We start from the raw sequence: 21,789 nt of genomic DNA, 5'->3' as shown, positions 1-21,789 counted from the left end.
CACAGAATCTGTGTAAACCAGTAAATATTTACACAGAATCTGTATAAACATGTAAATATTTACAAAGAATCTGTGTAAACATGTAAATATTTCTACAGAATGTGTATGAACATGAAAATATTTACACAGAATGTGTATAAACATGTAAATATTTACACAGGGTCTGTAAAAACCAGTAAATATTTACACAGAATCTTTAAAAACCTGTCAATATTTACACAGTGTCTGTATTAACATGTCAATATTTACACAGTGTCTGTATTAACATGTCAATATTTACACAGAATCTGTATAAACATGTCAATATTTACACAGAATCAGTATACACATGAAAATATTTACACAGAATCTGTACAAACATGTAAATATTTACACAGGATCTGTATGAACATGTTAATATTTACACAGAATCTGTATAAACATGAAAATATTTACAGAGAATCTGAATAAACATATAAATATTTACACAGAATATATATGAACATGTAAATATTTACACAGAATGTGTATAAACATGTAAATATTTACACAGAATCTGTAAAAACCAGTAAATAGTTACACAGAATCTGTAAAAACCTGTAAATATTTACACAGAATGTGTATGAACATGTAAATATTTACACAGAATCTGTAAGAACAGGTACATATTTACACAGAATCTGTATGTACAGGTACATATTTACACAGAATCTGCATCAACATGTAAATATTTACACAGAATCTGTATAAACATGTAAATATTTACACAGAATCTGTATAAACATGTAAATATTTACACAGAATCTGTATAAACATGTAAATATTTACGCATAATCTTAACAAACCTGTAAATATTTACACAGAATCTGTATAAACATGTCAACATTTACACAGAATCTGTATAAACATGTGAATATTTACACAGAATCAGTATAAACATGAAAATATTTACACAGAATGTGTATAAACATGCTAATATTTACACAGAATCTTTATAAACATGTAAATATTTACACAGAATCTGTATAAATATGTAAATATTTACACAGAATCTGTATAAATATGTAAATATTTACACAGAATCTGTATAAACATGTAAATATTCACACAGAATCTGTATAAACATGTAAATATTCACACAGAATCTGTATAAACATGTCAATATTTACACAGAATCTGTATAAACATGTCAATATTGACACAGAATCTGTATAAACATGTAAATGTTTACACAGAATCTGTATAAACATGTCAATATTTTCACAGAATCTGTATAAACACGTAAATATTTACACAGAATCTCTATGAACATGTCAATATTTACACAGAATCCGTATAAACATGTAAATATTTAAACAGAATCTGCATAAACATGTAAATATTTACACAGAATCTGTATAAACATGTAAATATTTACACAAAATCTGTAGAAACATGTAAATATTTACACAGAATCTGTATAAACATGTAAGTATTTACACAGAATCTGTGTAAACATGTCAATATTTACACAGAATCTGTATAAACATGTAAATATTTACACAAAATCTGTATAAACATCTCAATATTTACACAGAATCTGCATAAACATGAAAATATTTACACAGAATCTGTATAAACATGTAAATATTTACACAGAATCTGTATAAACATGTAAATATTTACACAGAATCTGTATAAACATGTAAATATTTACACAGAATCTGTACAAGCATGTAAATGTTAACACCGAATACTTATAAATATGTAAATATTTACACAGAATCTGTATAAACATGTAAATATTTACACGGAATCTGTATAAACATGTAAATATTTACACAGAATCTGTATAAACATGTAAATATTTACACAGAATCTGTACAAGCATGTAAATGTTAACACCGAATACTTATAAATATGTAAATATTTACACAGAATCTGTATAAACATGTAAATATTTACACAGAATCTGTATAAACATGTAAATATTTACACAGAATCTGTATAAACATGTAAATATTTACGCATAATCTTAACAAACCTGTAAATATTTACACAGAATCTGTATAAACATGTCAACATTTACACAGAATCTGTATAAACATGTGAATATTTACACAGAATCAGTATAAACATGAAAATATTTACACAGAATGTGTATAAACATGCTAATATTTACACAGAATCTTTATAAACATGTAAATATTTACACAGAATCTGTATAAACATGTAAATATTCACACAGAATCTGTATAAACATGTAAATATTCACACAGAATCTGTATAAACATGTAAATATTCACACAGAATCTGTATAAACATGTCAATATTTACACAGAATCTGTATAAACATGTCAATATTTACACAGAATCTGTATAAACATGTAAATGTTTACACAGAATCTGTATAAACATGTCAATATTTACACAGAATCTGTATAAACACGTAAATATTTACACAGAATCTCTATGAACATGTCAATATTTACACAGAATCCGTATAAACATGTAAATATTTAAACAGAATCTGCATAAACATGTAAATATTTACACAGAATCTGTATAAACATGTAAATATTTACACAAAATCTGTAGAAACATGTAAATATTTACACAGAATCTGTATAAACATGTAAGTATTTACACAGAATCTGTGTAAACATGTCAATATTTACACAGAATCTGTATAAACATGTAAATATTTACACAAAATCTGTATAAACATCTCAATATTTACACAGAATCTGCATAAACATGAAAATATTTACACAGAATCTGTATAAACATGTAAATATTTACACAGAATCTGTATAAACAAGTAAATATTTACACAGAATCTGTATAAACATGTAAATATTTACACAGAATCTGTATAAACATGTAAATATTTACACAGAATCTGTATAAACATGTAAATATTTACACAGAATCTGTATAAACATGTAAATATTTACACAGAATCTGTATAAACATATAAATATTTACAAAGAATCTGTATAAACATGTAAGTATTTACACAGAATCTGTATAAACCTGTAAATATTTACACAGAATCTGTATGAACATGAAAATATTTACACAGAATCTGTATAAACATGTCAATATTTACACAGAATCTGCATAAACATGAAAACATTTACACAGAATCTGTATAAACATGTCAATATTTACACAGAATCTGTATAAACATGTAAATATTTACACAGAATCTGTATAAACATGTAAATATTTACGCAGAATCTGTAAAAACCAGTAAATATTTACACAGAATCTGTATGTACCTGTAAATATTTACACAGAATCTGTATGAACATGTATATATTTACACAGAATCTGTATGAACATGTAAATATTTACAGAGAATCTGTATGAACATGTAAATATTTACACAGAATCTGTATGAACATGTAAATATTTACACAGAATCTGCATATACCTGTAAATATTTACACAGAATCTGTATGAACATGTAAATATTTAGACTGAATCTGTATAAAATTGTAAATATTTACACAGAATCTTTATAAACATGTAAATATTCACACAGAAACTGTATAAACATGTAAATATTTTCCAGAATGTGTATAAACATGTAAATATTTACACAAAATCTGTATAAACATGAAAATAATTACACAGAATCTGTGTAAACCAGTAAATATTTACACAGAATCTGTATAAACATGTAAATATTTACAAAGAATCTGTGTAAACATGTAAATATTTCTACAGAATGTGTATGAACATGAAAATATTTACACAGAATGTGTATAAACATGTAAATATTTACACAGGGTCTGTAAAAACCAGTAAATATTTACACAGAATCTTTAAAAACCTGTCAATATTTACACAGTGTCTGTATTAACATGTCAATATTTACACAGTGTCTGTATTAACATGTCAATATTTACACAGAATCTGTATAAACATGTCAATATTTACACAGAATCAGTATACACATGAAAATATTTACACAGAATCTGTACAAACATGTAAATATTTACACAGGATCTGTATGAACATGTTAATATTTACACAGAATCTGTATAAACATGAAAATATTTACAGAGAATCTGAATAAACATATAAATATTTACACAGAATATATATGAACATGTAAATATTTACACAGAATGTGTATAAACATGTAAATATTTACACAGAATCTGTAAAAACCAGTAAATAGTTACACAGAATCTGTAAAAACCTGTAAATATTTACACAGAATGTGTATGAACATGTAAATATTTACACAGAATCTGTAAGAACAGGTACATATTTACACAGAATCTGTATGTACAGGTACATATTTACACAGAATCTGCATCAACATGTAAATATTTACACAGAATCTGTATAAACATGTAAATATTTACACAGAATCTGTATAAACATGTAAATATTTACACAGAATCTGTATAAACATGTAAATATTTACGCATAATCTTAACAAACCTGTAAATATTTACACAGAATCTGTATAAACATGTCAACATTTACACAGAATCTGTATAAACATGTGAATATTTACACAGAATCAGTATAAACATGAAAATATTTACACAGAATGTGTATAAACATGCTAATATTTACACAGAATCTTTATAAACATGTAAATATTTACACAGAATCTGTATAAATATGTAAATATTTACACAGAATCTGTATAAATATGTAAATATTTACACAGAATCTGTATAAACATGTAAATATTCACACAGAATCTGTATAAACATGTAAATATTCACACAGAATCTGTATAAACATGTCAATATTTACACAGAATCTGTATAAACATGTCAATATTGACACAGAATCTGTATAAACATGTAAATGTTTACACAGAATCTGTATAAACATGTCAATATTTACACAGAATCTGTATAAACACGTAAATATTTACACAGAATCTCTATGAACATGTCAATATTTACACAGAATCCGTATAAACATGTAAATATTTAAACAGAATCTGCATAAACATGTAAATATTTACACAGAATCTGTATAAACATGTAAATATTTACACAAAATCTGTAGAAACATGTAAATATTTACACAGAATCTGTATAAACATGTAAGTATTTACACAGAATCTGTGTAAACATGTCAATATTTACACAGAATCTGTATAAACATGTAAATATTTACACAAAATCTGTATAAACATCTCAATATTTACACAGAATCTGCATAAACATGAAAATATTTACACAGAATCTGTATAAACATGTAAATATTTACACAGAATCTGTATAAACATGTAAATATTTACACAGAATCTGTATAAACATGTAAATATTTACACAGAATCTGTACAAGCATGTAAATGTTAACACCGAATACTTATAAATATGTAAATATTTACACAGAATCTGTATAAACATGTAAATATTTACACGGAATCTGTATAAACATGTAAATATTTACACAGAATCTGTATAAACATGTAAATATTTACACAGAATCTGTACAAGCATGTAAATGTTAACACCGAATACTTATAAATATGTAAATATTTACACAGAATCTGTATAAACATGTAAATATTTACACAGAATCTGTATAAACATGTAAATATTTACACAGAATCTGTATAAACATGTAAATATTTACGCATAATCTTAACAAACCTGTAAATATTTACACAGAATCTGTATAAACATGTCAACATTTACACAGAATCTGTATAAACATGTGAATATTTACACAGAATCAGTATAAACATGAAAATATTTACACAGAATGTGTATAAACATGCTAATATTTACACAGAATCTTTATAAACATGTAAATATTTACACAGAATCTGTATAAACATGTAAATATTCACACAGAATCTGTATAAACATGTAAATATTCACACAGAATCTGTATAAACATGTAAATATTCACACAGAATCTGTATAAACATGTCAATATTTACACAGAATCTGTATAAACATGTCAATATTGACACAGAATCTGTATAAACATGTAAATGTTTACACAGAATCTGTATAAACATGTCAATATTTACACAGAATCTGTATAAACACGTAAATATTTACACAGAATCTCTATGAACATGTCAATATTTACACAGAATCCGTATAAACATGTAAATATTTAAACAGAATCTGCATAAACATGTAAATATTTACACAGAATCTGTATAAACATGTAAATATTTACACAAAATCTGTAGAAACATGTAAATATTTACACGGAATCTGTATAAACATGTAAGTATTTACACAGAATCTGTGTAAACATGTCAATATTTACACAGAATCTGTATAAACATGTAAATATTTACACAAAATCTGTATAAACATCTCAATATTTCCACAGAATCTGCATAAACATGAAAATATTTACACAGAATCTGTATAAACATGTAAATATTTACACAGAATCTGTATAAACATGTAAATATTTACACAGAATCTGTATAAACATGTAAATATTTACACAGAATCTGTACAAGCATGTAAATGTTAACACCGAATACTTATAAATATGTAAATATTTACACAGAATCTGTATAAACATTTAAATATTTACACATAATCTGTATAAACATGAAAATATTTACACAGAATCTGTCTAATCATTTAAATATTTACCAAGAATCTGTATAAACATGTCAATATTTACACAGAATCTGTATAAACATGTAAATAATTACACAGAATACGTATGAACGTGTATATATTTACACAGAATGTGTATGAACATGTAAATATTTACACAGAATCTGGATGGACAGGTACATATTTACACAGAATCTGTATGAACAGGTACATATTTACACAGAATCTGCATCAACATGTAAATATTTACACAGAATCTGTATAAACATGTAAATATTTACACAGAATCTGTATGAACATGTCAATATTTACACAGAATCTGTATAAACATGTAAATATTTACACAGAATCTGTATAAACATGTAAATATTTACACAGAATCTGTATAAACATGTAAATATTTACACAGAATCTGTATAAACATGTAAATATTTACACAGAATCTGTATAAACATGTAAATATTTACAAAGAATCTGTATAAACATGTAAGTATTTACACAGAATCTGTATAAACCTGTAAATATTTACACAGAATCTGTATGAACATGAAAATATTTACACAGAATCTGTATAAACATGTCAATATTTACACAGAATCTGCATAAACATGAAAACATTTACACAGAATCTGTATAAACCTGTAAATATTTACACAGAATCTGTATGAACATGAAAATATTTACACAGAATCTGTATAAACATGTCAATATTTACACAGAATCTGCATAAACATGAAAACATTTACACAGAATCTGTATATACCTGTAAATATTTACACAGAATCTGTATGAACATGTATATATTTACACAGAATCTGTATGAACATGTAAATATTTACAGAGAATCTGTATGAACATGTAAATATTTACACAGAATCTGTATGAACATGTAAATATTTACACAGAATCTGCATATACCTGTACATATTTACACAGAATGTGTATGAACATGTAAATATTTACACTGAATCTGTATAAAATTGTAAATATTTACACAGAATCTTTATAAACATGTAAATATTCACACAGAAACTGTATAAACATGTAAATATTTTCCAGAATGTGTATAAACATGTAAATATTTACACAAAATCTGTATAAACATGAAAATAATTACACAGTATCTGTGTAAACCAGTAAATATTTACACAGAATCTGTATAAACATGTAAATATTTACAAAGAATCTGTGTAAACATGTAAATATTTCTACAGAATGTGTATGAACATGAAAATATTTACACAGAATGTGTATAAACATGTAAATATTTACACAGGGTCTGTAAAAACCAGTAAATATTTACACAGAATCTTTAAAAACCTGTCAATATTTACACAGTGTCTGTATTAACATGTCAATATTTACACAGAATCTGTATAAACATGTCAATATTTACACAGAATCAGTATACACATGAAAATATTTACACAGAATCTGTACAAACATGTAAATATTTACACAGGATCTGTATGAACATGTTAATATTGACACAGAATCTGTATAAACATGAAAATATTTACAGAGAATCTGAATAAACATATAAATATTTACACAGAATATATATGAACATGTAAATATTTACACAGAATGTGTATAAACATGTAAATATTTACACAGAATCTGTAAAAACCAGTAAATAGTTACACAGAATCTGTAAAAACCTGTAAATATTTACAAAGAATGTGTATGAACATGTAAATATTTACACAGAATCTGAAAGAACAGCTACATATTTACACAGAATCTGTATGTACAGGTACATATTTACGCAGAATCTGCATCAACATGTAAATATTTACACAGAATCTGTATAAACATGTAAATATTTACACAGAATCTGTATAAACATGTAAATATTTACACAGAATCTGTATAAACATGTAAATATTTACACATAATCTTAACAAACCTGTAAATATTTACACAGAATCTGTATAAACATGTCAAAATTTACACAGAATCTGTATAAACATGTGAATATTTACACAGAATCAGTATAAACATGAAAATATTTACACAGAATGTGTATAAACATGCTAATATTTACACAGAATCTTTATAAACATGTAAATATTTACACAGAATCTGTATAAATATGTAAATATTTACACAGAATCTGTATAAACATGTAAATATTCACACAGAATCTGTATAAACATGTAAATATTCACACAGAATCTGTATAAACATGTCAATATTCACACAGAATCTGTATAAACATGTCAATATTGACACAGAATCTGTATAAACATGTAAATGTTTACACAGAATCTGTATAAACATGTCAATATTTACACAGAATCTGTATAAACACGTAAATATTTACACAGAATCTCTATGAACATGTCAATATTTACACAGAATCCGTATAAACATGTAAATATTTAAACAGAATCTGCATAAACATGTAAATATTTACACAGAATCTGTATAAACATGTAAATATTTACACAAAATCTGTAGAAACATGTAAATATTTACACAGAATATGTATAAACATGTAAGTATTTACACAGAATCTGTGTAAACATGTCAATATTTACACAGAATCTGTATAAACATGTAAATATTTACACAAAATCTGTATAAACATCTCAATATTTACACAGAATCTGCATAAACATGAAAATATTTACACAGAATCTGTATAAACATGTAAATATTTACACAGAATCTGTATAAACATGTAAATATTTACACAGAATCTGTATAAACATGTAAATATTTACACAGAATCTGTATAAACATGTAAATATTTACACAGAATCTGTATAAACATGTAAATATTTACACAGAATCTGTATAAACATGTAAATATTTACACAGAATCTGTATGAACATGTAAATATTTACACAGAATCTGCATATACCTGTAAATATTTACACAGAATCTGTATGAACATGTAAATATTTAGACTGAATCTGTATAAAATTGTAAATATTTACACAGAATCTTTATAAACATGTAAATATTCACACAGAAACTGTATAAACATGTAAATATTTTCCAGAATGTGTATAAACATGTAAATATTTACACAAAATCTGTATAAACATGAAAATAATTACACAGAATCTGTGTAAACCAGTAAATATTTACACAGAATCTGTATAAACATGTAAATATTTACAAAGAATCTGTGTAAACATGTAAATATTTCTACAGAATGTGTATGAACATGAAAATATTTACACAGAATGTGTATAAACATGTAAATATTTACACAGGGTCTGTAAAAACCAGTAAATATTTACACAGAATCTTTAAAAACCTGTCAATATTTACACAGTGTCTGTATTAACATGTCAATATTTACACAGTGTCTGTATTAACATGTCAATATTTACACAGAATCTGTATAAACATGTCAATATTTACACAGAATCAGTATACACATGAAAATATTTACACAGAATCTGTACAAACATGTAAATATTTACACAGGATCTGTATGAACATGTTAATATTTACACAGAATCTGTATAAACATGAAAATATTTACAGAGAATCTGAATAAACATATAAATATTTACACAGAATATATATGAACATGTAAATATTTACACAGAATGTGTATAAACATGTAAATATTTACACAGAATCTGTAAAAACCAGTAAATAGTTACACAGAATCTGTAAAAACCTGTAAATATTTACACAGAATGTGTATGAACATGTAAATATTTACACAGAATCTGTAAGAACAGGTACATATTTACACAGAATCTGTATGTACAGGTACATATTTACACAGAATCTGCATCAACATGTAAATATTTACACAGAATCTGTATAAACATGTAAATATTTACACAGAATCTGTATAAACATGTAAATATTTACACAGAATCTGTATAAACATGTAAATATTTACGCATAATCTTAACAAACCTGTAAATATTTACACAGAATCTGTATAAACATGTCAACATTTACACAGAATCTGTATAAACATGTGAATATTTACACAGAATCAGTATAAACATGAAAATATTTACACAGAATGTGTATAAACATGCTAATATTTACACAGAATCTTTATAAACATGTAAATATTTACACAGAATCTGTGTAAATATGTAAATATTTTCACAGAATCTGTATAAATATGTAAATATTTACACAGAATCTGTATAAACATGTAAATATTCACACAGAATCTGTATAAACATGTAAATATTCACACAGAATCTGTATAAACATGTCAATATTTACACAGAATCTGTATAAACATGTCAATATTGACACAGAATCTGTATAAACATGTAAATGTTTACACAGAATCTGTATAAACATGTCAATATTTACACAGAATCTGTATAAACACGTAAATATTTACACAGAATCTCTATGAACATGTCAATATTTACACAGAATCCGTATAAACATGTAAATATTTAAACAGAATCTGCATAAACATGTAAATATTTACACAGAATCTGTATAAACATGTAAATATTTACACAAAATCTGTAGAAACATGTAAATATTTACACAGAATCTGTATAAACATGTAAGTATTTACACAGAATATGTGTAAACATGTCAATATTTACACAGAATCTGTATAAACATGTAAATATTTACACAAAATCTGTATAAACATCTCAATATTTACACAGAATCTGCATAAACATGAAAATATTTACACAGAATCTGTATAAACATGTAAATATTTACACAGAATCTGTATAAACATGTAAATATTTACACAGAATCTGTATAAACATGTAAATATTTACACAGAATCTGTACAAGCATGTAAATGTTAACACCGAATACTTATAAATATGTAAATATTTACACAGAATCTGTATAAACATGTAAATATTTACACAGAATCTGTATAAACATGTAAATATTTACACAGAATCTGTATAAACATGTAAATATTTACACAGAATCTGTACAAGCATGTAAATGTTAACACCGAATACTTATAAATATGTAAATATTTACACAGAATCTGTATAAACATGTAAATATTTACACAGAATCTGTATAAACATGTAAATATTTACACAGAATCTGTATAAACATGTAAATATTTACGCATAATCTTAACAAACCTGTAAATATTTACACAGAATCTGTATAAACATGTCAACATTTACACAGAATCTGTATAAACATGTGAATATTTACACAGAATCAGTATAAACATGAAAATATTTACACAGAATGTGTATAAACATGCTAATATTTACACAGAATCTTTATAAACATGTAAATATTTACACAGAATCTGTATAAATATGTAAATATTTACACAGAATCTGTATAAACATGTAAATATTCACACAGAATCTGTATAAACATGTCAATATTCACACAGAATCTGTATAAACATGTCAATATTTACACAGAATCTGTATAAACATGTCAATATTGACACAGAATCTGTATAAACATGTAAATGTTTACACAGAATCTGTATAAACATGTCAATATTTACACAGAATCTGTATAAACACGTAAATATTTACACAGAATCTCTATGAACATGTCAATATTTACACAGAATCGGTATAAACATGTAAATATTTAAACAGAATCTGTATAAACATGTAAATATTTACACAGAATCTGTATAAACATGTAAATATTTACACAAAATCTGTAGAAACATGTAAATATTTACACAGAATCTGTATAAACATGTAAGTATTTACACAGAATCTGTGTAAACATGTCAATATTTACACAGAATCTGTATAAACATGTAAATATTTACACAAAATCTGTATAAACATCTCAATATTTACACAGAATCTGCATAAACATGAAAATATTTACACAGAATCTGTATAAACATGTAAATATTTACACAGAATCTGTATAAACATGTAAATATTTACACAGAATCTGTATAAACATGTAAATATTTACACAGAATCTGTACAAGCATGTAAATGTTAACACCGAATACTTATAAATATGTAAATATTTACACAGAATCTGTATAAACATTTAAATATTTACACATAATCTGTATAAACATGAAAATATTTACACAGAATCTGTCTAATCATTTAAATATTTACCAAGAATCTGTATAAACATGTCAATATTTACACAGAATCTGTATAAACATGTAAATAATTACACAGAATACGTATGAACGTGTATATATTTACACAGAATGTGTATGAACATGTAAATATTTACACAGAATCTGTATGGACAGGTACATATTTACACAGAATCTGTATGAACAGGTACATATTTACACAGAATCTGCATCAACATGTAAATATTTACACAGAATCTGTATAAACATGTAAATATTTACACAGAATCTGTATGAACATGTCAATATTTACACAGAATCTGTATAAACATGTAAATATTTACACAGAATCTGTATAAACATGTAAATATTTACACAGAATCTGTATAAACATGTAAATATTTACACAGAATCTCTATAAACATGTAAATATTTACACAGAATCTGTATAAACATGTAAATATTTACAAAGAATCTGTATAAACATGTAAGTATTTACACAGAATCTGTATAAACCTGTAAATATTTACACAGAATCTGTATGAACATGAAAATATTTACACAGAATCTGTATAAACATGAAAATATTTACAGAGAATCTGAATAAACATATAAATATTTACACAGAATATATATGAACATGTAAATATTTACACAGAATGTGTATAAACATGTAAACATTTACACAGAATCTGTAAAAACCAGTAAATAGTTACACAGAATCTGTAAAAACCTGTAAATATTTACAAAGAATGTGTATGAACATGTAAATATTTACACAGAATCTGTAAGAACAGGTACATATTTACACAGAATCTGTATGTACAGGTACATATTTACACAGAATCTGCATCAACATGTAAATATTTACACAGAATCTGTATAAACATGTAAATATTTACACAGAATCTGTATAAACATGTAAATATTTACGCATAATCTTAACAAACCTGTAAATATTTACACAGAATCTGTATAAACATGTCAACATTTACACAGAATCTGTATAAACATGTGAATATTTACATAGAATCAGTATAAACATGAAAATATTTACACAGAATGTGTATAAACATGCTAATATTTACACAGAATCTGTATAAACATGTAAATATTCACACAGAATCTGTATAAACATGTAAATATTCACACAGAATCTGTATAAACATGTCAATATTTACACAGAATCTGTATAAACATGTCAATATTGACACAGAATCTGTATAAACATGTAAATGTTTACACAGAATCTGTATAAACATGTCAATATTTACACAGAATCTGTATAAACACGTAAATATTTACACAGAATCTCTATGAACATGTCAATATTTACACAGAATCCGTATAAACATGTAAATATTTAAACAGAATCTGCATAAACATGTAAATATTTACACAGAATCTGTATAAACATGTAAATATTTACACAAAATCTGTAGAAACATGTAAATATTTACACAGAATCTGTATAAACATGTAAGTATTTACACAGAATCTGTGTAAACATGTCAATATTTACACAGAATCTGTATAAACATGTAAATATTTACACAAAATCTGTATAAACATCTCAATATTTACACAGAATCTGCATAAACATGAAAATATTTACACAGAATCTGTATAAACATGTAAATATTTACACAGAATCTGTATAAACATGTAAATATTTACACAGAATCTGTATAAACATGTAAATATTTACACAGAATCTGTATAAACATGTAAATATTTACACAGAATCTGTACAAGCATGTAAATGTTAACACCGAATACTTATGAATATGTAAATATTTACACAGAATCTGTATAAACATGTAAATATTTACACAGAATCTGTATAAACATGTAAATATTTACACAGAATCTGTATAAACATGTAAATATTCACACAGAATCTGTATAAACATGTAAATATTCACACAGAATCTGTATAAACATGTCAATATTCACACAGAATCTGTATAAACATGTCAATATTGACACAGAATCTGTATAAACATATCAATATTGACACAGAATCTGTATAAACATGTAAATGTTTACACAGAATCTGTATAAACATGTCAATATTTACACAGAATCTGTATAAACACGTAAATATTTACACAGAATCTCTATGAACATGTCAATATTTACACAGAATCCGTATAAACATGTAAATATTTAAACAGAATCTGCATAAACATGTAAATATTTACACAGAATCTGTATAAACATGTAAATATTTACACAAAATCTGTAGAAACATGTAAATATTTACACAGAATCTGTATAAACATGTAAGTATTTACACAGAATCTGTGTAAACATGTCAATATTTACACAGAATCTGTATAAACATGTAAATATTTACACAAAATCTGTATAAACATCTCAATATTTACACAGAATCTGCATAAACATGAAAATATTTACACAGAATCTGTATAAACATGTAAATATTTACACAGAATCAGTATAAACATGAAAATATTTACACAGAATGTGTATAAACATGCTAATATTTACACAGAATCTTTATAAACATGTAAATATTTACACAGAATCTGTATAAATATGTAAATATTTACACAGAATCTGTATAAACATGTAAATATTCACACAGAATCTGTATAAACATGTAAATATTCACACAGAATCTGTATAAACATGTCAATATTTACACAGAATCTGTATAAACATGTCAATATTGACACAGAATCTGTATAAACATGTAAATGTTTACACAGAATCTGTATAAACATGTCAATATTTACACAGAATCTGTATAAACACGTAAATATTTACACAGAATCTCTATGAACATGTCAATATTTACACAGAATCGGTATAAACATGTAAATATGTAAACAGAATCTGCATAAACATGTAAATATTTACACAGAATCTGTATAAACATGTAAATATTTACACAAAATCTGTAGAAACATGTAAATATTTACACAGAATCTGTATAAACATGTAAGTATTTACACAGAATCTGTGTAAACATGTCAATATTTACACAGAATCTGTATAAACATGTAAATATTTACACAAAATCTGTATAAACATCTCAATATTTACACAGAATCTGCATAAACATGAAAATATTTACACAGAATCTGTATAAACATGTAAATATTTACACAGAATCTGTATAAACATGTAAATATTTACACAGAATCTGTATAAACATGTAACTATTTACACAGAATCTGTACAAGCATGTAAATGTTAACACCGAATACTTATAAATATGTAAATATTTACACAGAATCTGTATAAACATTTAAATATTTACACATAATCTGTATAAACATGAAAATATTTACACAGAATCTGTCTAATCATTTAAATATTTACCAAGAATCTGTATAAACATGTCAATATTTACACAGAATCTGTATAAACATGTAAATAATTACACAGAATACGTATGAACGTGTATATATTTACACAGAATGTGTATGAACATGTAAATATTTACACAGAATCTGTATGGACAGGTACATATTTACACAGAATCTGTATGAACAGGTACATATTTACACAGAATCTGCATCAACATGTAAATATTTACACAGAATCTGTATAAACATGTAAATATTTACACAGAATCTGTATGAACATGTCAATATTTACACAGAATCTGTATAAACATGTAAATATTTACACAGAATCTGTATAAACATGTAAATATTTACACAGAATCTGTATAAACATGTATATATTTACACAGAATCTCTATAAACATGTAAATATTTACACAGAATCTGTATAAACATGTAAATATTTACAAAGAATCTGTATAAACATGTAAGTATTTACACAGAATCTGTATAAACCTGTAAATATTTACACAGAATCTGTATGAACATGAAAATATTTACACAGAATCTGTATAAACATGTCAATATTTACACAGAATCTGCATAAACATGAAAACATTTACACAGAATCTGTATAAACATGTCAATATTTACACAGAATCTGTGTAAACATGTAAATATTTACACAGAATCTGTATAAACATGTAAATATTTACACAGAATCTGTAAAAACCAGTAAATATTTACACAGAATCTGTATATACCTGTAAATATTTACACAGAATCTCTATGAACATGTATATATTTACACAGAATCTGTATGAACATGTAAATATTTACAGAGAATCTGTATGAACATGTAAATATTTACACAGAATCTGTATGAACATGTAAATATTTACACAGAATCTGCATATACCTGTACATATTTACACAGAATGTGTATGAACATGTAAATATTTACACTGAATCTGTATAAAATTGTAAATATTTACACAGAATCTTTATAAACATGTAAATATTCACACAGAAACTGTATAAACATGTAAATATTTTCCAGAATGTGTATAAACATGTAAATATTTACACAAAATCTGTATAAACATGAAAATAATTACACAGTATCTGTGTAAACCAGTAAATATTTACACAGAATCTGTATAAACATGTAAATATTTACAAAGAATCTGTGTAAACAGGTAAATATTTCTACAGAATGTGTATGAACATGAAAATATTTACACAGAATGTGTATAAACATGTAAATATTTACACAGGGTCTGTAAAAACCAGTAAATATTTACACAGAATCTTTAAAAACCTGTCAATATTTACACAGTGTCTGTATTAACATGTCAATATTTACACAGAATCTGTATAAACATGTCAATATTTACACAGAATCAGTATACACATGAAAATATTTACACAGAATCTGTACACACATGTAAATATTTACACAGGATCTGTATGAACATGTTAATATTTACACAGAATCTGTATAAACATGAAAATATTTACAGAGAATCTGAATAAACATATAAATATTTACACAGAATATATATGAACATGTAAATATTTACACAGAATGTGTATAAACATGTAAATATTTACACAGAATCTGTAAAAACCAGTAAATAGTTACACAGAATCTGTAAAAACCTGTAAATATTTACAAAGAATGTGTATGAACATGTAAATATTTACACAGAATCTGTAAGAACAGGTACATATTTACACAGAATCTGTATGTACAGGTACATATTTACACAGAATCTGCATCAACATGTAAATATTTACACAGAATCTGTATAAACATGTAAATATTTACACAGAATCTGTATAAACATGTAAATATTTACACAGAATCTGTATAAACATGTAAATATTTACGCATAATCTTAACAAACCTGTAAATATTTACACAGTATCTGTATAAACATGTCAACATTTACACAGAATCTGTATAAACATGTGAATATTTACACAGAATCAGTATAAACATGAAAATATTTACACAGAATGTGTATAAACATGCTAATATTTACACAGAATCTTTATAAACATGTAAATATTTACACAGAATCTGTATAAATATGTAAATATTTACACAGAATCAGTATAAACATGTAAATATTCACACAGAATCTGTATAAACATGTAAATATTCACACAGAATCTGTATAAACATGTCAATATTTACACAGAATCTGTATAAACATGTCAATATTGACACAGAATCTGTATAAACATGTCAATATTGACACAGAATCTGTATAAACATGTAAATGTTTACACAGAATCTGTATAAACATGTCAATATTTACACAGAATCTGTATAAACACGTAAATATTTACACAGAATCTCTATGAACATGTCAATATTTACACAGAATCCGTATAAACATGTAAATATTTAAACAGAATCTGCATAAACATGTAAATATTTACACAGAATCTGTATAAACATGTAAATATTCACACAGAATCTGTATAAACATGTAAATATTCACACAGAATCTGTATAAACATGTCAATATTTACACAGAATCTGTATAAACATGTCAATATTGACACAGAATCTGTACAAACATGTAAATGTTTACACAGAATCTGTATAAACATGTCAATATTTACACAGAATCTGTATAAACACGTAAATATTTACACAGAATCTCTATGAACATGTCAATATTTACACAGAATCCGTATAAACATGTAAATATTTAAACAGAATCTGCATAAACATGTAAATATTTACACAGAATCTGTATAAACATGTAAATATTTACACAAAATCTGTAGAAACATGTAAATATTTACACAGAATCTGTATAAACATGTAAGTATTTACACAGAATCTGTGTAAACATGTCAATATTTACACAGAATCTGTATAAACATGTAAATATTTACACAAAATCTGTATAAACATCTCAATATTTACACAGAATCTGCATAAACATGAAAATATTTACACAGAATCTGTATAAACATGTAAATATTTACACAGAATCTGTATAAACATGTAAATATTTACACAGAATCTGTATAAACATGTAAATATTTACACAGAATCTGTATAAACATGTAAATATTTACACAGAATCTGTATAAACATGTAAATATTTACACAGAATCTGTATAAACATGTAAATATTTACACAGAATCTGTATAAACATATAAATATTTACAAAGAATCTGTATAAACATGTAAGTATTTACACAGAATCTGTATAAACCTGTAAATATTTACACAGAATCTGTATGAACATGAAAATATTTACACAGAATCTGTATAAACATGTCAATATTTACACAGAATCTGCATAAACATGAAAACATTTACACAGAATCTGTATAAACATGTCAATATTTACACAGAATCTGTATAAACATGTAAATATTTACACAGAATCTGTATAAACATGTAAATATTTACGCAGAATCTGTAAAAACCAGTAAATATTTACACAGAATCTGTATATACCTGTAAATATTTACACAGAATCTGTATGAACATGTATATATTTACACAGAATCTGTATGAACATGTAAATATTTACAGAGAATCTGTATGAACATGTAAATATTTACACAGAATCTGTATGAACATGTAAATATTTACACAGAATCTGCATATACCTGTAAATATTTACACAGAATCTGTATGAACATGTAAATATTTAGACTGAATCTGTATAAAATTGTAAATATTTACACAGAATCTTTATAAACATGTAAATATTCACACAGAAACTGTATAAACATGTAAATATTTTCCAGAATGTGTATAAACATGTAAATATTTACACAAAATCTGTATAAACATGAAAATAATTACACAGAATCTGTGTAAACCAGTAAATATTTACACAGAATCTGTATAAACATGTAAATATTTACAAAGAATCTGTGTAAACATGTAAATATTTCTACAGAATGTGTATGAACATGAAAATATTTACACAGAATGTGTATAAACATGTAAATATTTACACAGGGTCTGTAAAAACCAGTAAATATTTACACAGAATCTTTAAAAACCTGTCAATATTTACACAGTGTCTGTATTAACATGTCAATATTTACACAGTGTCTGTATTAACATGTCAATATTTACACAGAATCTGTATAAACATGTCAATATTTACACAGAATCAGTATACACATGAAAATATTTACACAGAATCTGTACAAACATGTAAATATTTACACAGGATCTGTATGAACATGTTAATATTTACACAGAATCTGTATAAACATGAAAATATTTACAGAGAATCTGAATAAACATATAAATATTTACACAGAATATATATGAACATGTAAATATTTACACAGAATGTGTATAAACATGTAAATATTTACACAGAATCTGTAAAAACCAGTAAATAGTTACACAGAATCTGTAAAAACCTGTAAATATTTACACAGAATGTGTATGAACATGTAAATATTTACACAGAATCTGTAAGAACAGGTACATATTTACACAGAATCTGTATGTACAGGTACATATTTACACAGAATCTGCATCAACATGTAAATATTTACACAGAATCTGTATAAACATGTAAATATTTACACAGAATCTGTATAAACATGTAAATATTTACACAGAATCTGTATAAACATGTAAATATTTACGCATAATCTTAACAAACCTGTAAATATTTACACAGAATCTGTATAAACATGTCAACATTTACACAGAATCTGTATAAACATGTGAATATTTACACAGAATCAGTATAAACATGAAAATATTTACACAGAATGTGTATAAACATGCTAATATTTACACAGAATCTTTATAAACATGTAAATATTTACACAGAATCTGTATAAATATGTAAATATTTACACAGAATCTGTATAAATATGTAAATATTTACACAGAATCTGTATAAACATGTAAATATTCACACAGAATCTGTATAAACATGTAAATATTCACACAGAATCTGTATAAACATGTCAATATTGACACAGAATCTGTATAAACATGTCAATATTGACACAGAATCTGTATAAACATGTAAATGTTTACACAGAATCTGTATAAACATGTCAATATTTACACAGAATCTGTATAAACACGTAAATATTTACACAGAATCTCTATGAACATGTCAATATTTACACAGAATCCGTATAAACATGTAAATATTTAAACAGAATCTGCATAAACATGTAAATATTTACACAGAATCTGTATAAACATGTAAATATTTACACAAAATCTGTAGAAACATGTAAATATTTACACAGAATCTGTATAAACATGTAAGTATTTACACAGAATCTGTGTAAACATGTCAATATTTACACAGAATCTGTATAAACATGTAAATATTTACACAAAATCTGTATAAACATCTCATTATTTACACAGAATCTGCATAAACATGAAAATATTTACACAGAATCTGTATAAACATGTAAATATTTACACAGAATCTGTATAAACATGTAAATATTTACACAGAATCTGTATAAACATGTAAATATTTACACAGAATCTGTACAAGCATGTAAATGTTAACACCGAATACTTATAAATATGTAAATATTTACACAGAATCTGTATAAACATGTAAATATTTACACGGAATCTGTATAAACATGTAAATATTTACACAGAATCTGTATAAACATGTAAATATTTACACAGAATCTGTACAAGCATGTAAATGTTAACACCGAATACTTATAAATATGTAAATATTTACACAGAATCTGTATAAACATGTAAATATTTACACAGAATCTGTATAAACATGTAAATATTTACACAGAATCTGTATAAACATGTAAATATTTACGCATAATCTTAACAAACCTGTAAATATTTACACAGAATCTGTATAAACATGTCAACATTTACACAGAATCTGTATAAACATGTGAATATTTAC

This window comes from Pan troglodytes, chromosome 23 (assembly GCF_028858775.2).
Source record: "Pan troglodytes isolate AG18354 chromosome 23, NHGRI_mPanTro3-v2.0_pri, whole genome shotgun sequence".
NCBI classification, from domain to species: Eukaryota; Metazoa; Chordata; class Mammalia; order Primates; family Hominidae; genus Pan; species Pan troglodytes.
This window is presented reverse-complemented; position numbering follows the sequence as displayed.